The sequence below is a fragment of the Tenrec ecaudatus genome, chromosome 8 (genome assembly GCF_050624435.1).
Source record: "Tenrec ecaudatus isolate mTenEca1 chromosome 8, mTenEca1.hap1, whole genome shotgun sequence".
NCBI lineage: Eukaryota > Metazoa > Chordata > Mammalia > Afrosoricida > Tenrecidae > Tenrec > Tenrec ecaudatus.
Genome location: NC_134537.1, coordinates 85,976,314 through 85,980,655, shown reverse-complemented (window position 1 = coordinate 85,980,655; position 4,342 = coordinate 85,976,314). Strand labels below are relative to the sequence as shown.

At 36.0% G+C, this 4,342-nt stretch overlaps 1 pseudogene; it reads left to right on the top strand.

Annotated features, from left to right (window-relative positions):
* The first annotated feature begins 1,078 nt into the window (after positions 1 to 1,078).
* On the top strand, positions 1,079 to 1,591 carry LOC142454389 (adenylate kinase isoenzyme 6 pseudogene; annotated as a pseudogene).
* The last annotated feature ends 2,751 nt before the right edge of the window (positions 1,592 to 4,342 follow it).

The following is a 4,342-nucleotide window of genomic DNA, read 5'->3' as shown; positions in this document are numbered from 1 at the left end:
CGCTAGTTTTTCTGAGACAACATGAGTCCATAGGCATGGTTTTCTTTGAGCAATCTTGTCCTCACATAAACGCTGCACTTTCGATACAAGTTAAAAGGGTGTTCACGCAAAATGCAAGGTTTGTGCCTGCTGGCATAGTCGTGGCTTTGGTTTCATGAATTTCCTTTCCTTTATCCCGCCCCCCCCTTCCTTCTGTTTTCTGTCAGTCCTACGCTGAGTTCATTTTCCTTAAATGGTGGGCAACCACAGCTGCAGACTTTACCCTACAGTGCACACAATTCGGCTTTTTGTTATAATATCATGAGTTTTCTCTGCAACTTGTGAGCACTTTCAGCACCACTAGTGACATTTCATACGGGTCCTGTGATACTTTTCAAGGTTTAGGATATTGAAGCATGGAAAATACATAAGAAGCATGACAGATCATTTGTTATTGTGCTACGCAATTGACTGAGAAGTCACATGCTAAATGCCATAGGGGATTTTAAGCAGATACTCAAACTGAAATGCACTGCAATAGTAACAGGAGGTAGCTATGACACTATTCCAGTAGCAGTATGCACGAGAGTCAATTTTAAGTGAGTATGGTTTGATACCTGAGTCAGAATCAACTTATGTCAATTTTGTCGTGGCAGTAAGTTTAGTGTTTTTATGATTTAATACACCATCTTTATGTTTGTTTACAATTCTCTTGACTGTCAATGGAGCCACAAATGATCTGGAAGTATTTGTCTGAATTTTGATGAATTTGAACATTTTGTAATATATTTTGGTAGTAAAGTATAAAAGAGATTAGTATCTATGTATATTTTATGCATTCATGATACCCTTTTAATTTGTTTGATATTTCTAGACTACCTCATTTATCTCTGAATTTCCCCCCAAATTGTCACAAATCTCCAAACTTTTTCCAGTGTATTTATTGAAAAAAAATCTACATTTACATAGACCTGTGCAATTCAAATCCATGTTGTTCAAGGGTTGACTGAAATTTTAATTAATGCATAGAAATACCTAATCATGGTCTGTCATGAATGAGAGGTGAGAGTGGGAACTCTGAGCCATCCCGGTGAGGACCATGTTGCAACTGCACATCTTGCTCACCAGTACACCAGGGACTGGAAAAACCACACTAGGTAAATAACTTGCCTCAAGATCAGGACTGAAACACATTACTGTAGGTGACTTAGCTAAAGAAGGGCAGCTGTATGATGGCTTTGATGTCGAGAATGGCTGTCCCATTTTAGATGAAGACAGAGTAGTTGATGAGCTAGAAAACCAAAATAAAAGAAAGTGGAGTCACTATGGACTACCAAGGTTGTGATTTCTCCCTGAACGCGGCTCCATGTAGTTTTTGAGAGCTTATAGCAATGTATTGTACCAAAGGCTTGGAACAAGGAGTTATAATGAGAAGAAACTACAAGATAATATTCAGTGTGAAAATGTTAGAGTTGCGTATGAAGAAGCTGTGGCATCCTACAAGTAAGAAATAGTACATCAGCTACCTAGTAACCAGCCAGAGGATCTAAAGAATAATAGAAACCAGATGGTAGAATGGATTCAACAATGGACGAAAGATCCTAGCTCTTGACTTTCCAGACTAGCCACGTGACCATCACCCTTACTGAGTTCTTTCTGCCCATCATAGAAATTATACAAGTATCTGTAACATTTGGATATTAAAATCGTGTACAAGACTAGCAAGTAGAAAGTATCAAAGGTTTATAGCCGGCTCTTTTTGCTCCCTGAGAAAGCAAAGCCTTTTGAAATATAATGAGCATGGCATTATTTAGATTGAGAATAAAGACTGTCATTGTTTAATGCTTCAACTGTTAAAGGAAATCTAAGTGCGTAAATATCTGCTGAAGTTATTACAAGGAAAATGAAATTGATCTTTTAAAATAAAACTTATGACTTAAAAAACAGTAAGTACCTAATCATGATAGAACTTTCAGTAAACTTGAGAAGGAAGACAATTTCCTCAATCTGATAAAGGCCATCTCTGGAAGACTTTTAGCTATCATCATAATTCATGATGGAGATTTGAAGTTTTCCTCGCTGAATTGGGAAGTATGAGCTGTGTGTGTGATCTCATCATTTCTATTTAGTCTTGTTCTGGAGGTCCCACCAACATATTAAAGGATGAATTAGAAATAAATGGAGTGCAGGTTGGAAAGGAAAAAGTGAAATTGTTTCTGTTTGTGAAGAAAATTATTTTTGTTAAGAAAGTTCTAGAAAGCTACATTAAAAATTAACATCATTAATAACTCAGCAAGCTTGAGGATACAAAGTCAATATACAAAAATAAGTTGTCTTTTAAATAGTAGCAACAACCGAAACTATTTAAAATAAATATATTCATATAAATACTTTTCAATAACAAACTATTATTCCAGAATGGATTAAGTGCTAAGTATGTAAGAGTGCCATGTTGAAGACTACAAAAGTTTACAGAGGGAAACAGAAAGAGACCTAAAGAAATGGAGTAGCATGCCACATTCTTGATTTAGCAGATTCGATATTGTGAAGGTATCAAGTCTCTCCAAATTGATAAATCCATTTAGCACAATCCCAATCAAAACCCTACTGGTATTTTTACATAAAATAGACAGTGTTAATTTACAATGTATATGAAAGTATAAAAATTCTAGATAATCTAAGAAAATTCTGAAAAATAATAAGTTTAAAGCACATCCCCTGGTTTTAAAACTTAATATAAAGCCACAGTAAGCGACCATGTGTGTTATTGGCACGAGGAGAAAGAAAGATCAATGGAACTAAACAGACTCTAGACACACACTTACACATGTACAGGCAATTGATTTCTGACAAAAACTTCAAGCTAATTCAGTACAAAAAGAATAGTCTCTTCAACTAATTGTGTCAGATGAATTGGATATTCACATGAAGATATTTGAACTTTTGACATCTACTTCACAGAACACACAGTAATTCATTCAAGTTGCTTTGTAAGCCTAACCGTGGAAGTTATGCCTCGGTCGTCATTGTCAGATGTTATTCTCATAGCTACCCTACATACAACAAAATGAAACTGGCGGGTCCTGCTGCTTGGAAGGGACGGTGGCAAGACTTTGTCTCATGTACTTTGGGCCTGTTATCAGGAGAGACATAATGGAAATAGCCATCATGCTCGGGAAAAGGACAGAGCCGATGAAAAGGAGGATGGCACCCCATGAGAGGAATCGATACAGGAGCTGCAACAGTGGGATCAGACATGACAACCTTTATGAGGATGGCCCAGGCCTGGGTAGTGCTTCTTCCTGTTGTCCATGGAGTTTCTATGAGTCAGAGCCAACTCAATGACACCCAACATCTCTGTGAATTAATTTAAAATATCTGTACTCTACTTCCTTACAGCCATACTTCTGCTCCCTCCAATGTGACTTTTAGCCAAATGACAGACCTATTTTGGTGGACAACAATCAGTGTCCTGCAATTGCCATATAGAATGGACTTCTTATTCTTTCTTAATCTCCTTGGACCTTTTGAAATTGTCCACATGATTATTTTGTTGCTGTTGTTATCCACATTATTGGTTGCTTACATTTTCTTTTTTTTTTTTTAATAAGGCCATTATTTTATTTTTTAGTTTTTAAAAATGTTATTAGCATGTCATCTACATACCTTACAATACAATAATACAACCATATCAAGAAGAGTTTTACAATGATTGCCACATTTAATTCTAGATCATTTTCTTCTTCGTTATACTCATTATTATCCATGTAATTTTTATTCTAATTGTGGCAAAAATATACACATTGTCCAATTCCACAACATCTACATGTATAATTCAGTGCCATTGATTATATTCTTCATATTGTACAACCATTATTGATTTCCTTTTCCAAATTATTCTAGCACCATTAACATAAACTCAATGCCCCCAAACAACAACTCTTCCTTCTTCACCCATGGTAACCGTTGGTCTAGTTTAGTTATTTTTCCCCAGCAGTTTTATTGATATAGTATTCACATATCATACACTTCCATAGTTAAATTACTTTTGAAAAGAGTTGTACATAGATCATCACAGTCAGTTCTAGTGCTGTCTCCCCCCTCACATTGAGTTTGCTACCCAAACCCCTCACCCTCCCCACCCCAACCTCCCACCCCCTCCACATCCCCGACAAGCCATTTCATCAGTTATTGTCTCTATGCATTCATTCCTCCTGTGTTTCACAAACTGGGAAACCCAATAGAAACAATATAAAACAAAACAGCAAGAAGAAAATAATAATAAAGATAAAAATACAAAAAGAGTAAGAAAGAAAAAAAATAACACTAATATTTAAAAAGCCAGGCAAAAAAAATTCCTGTT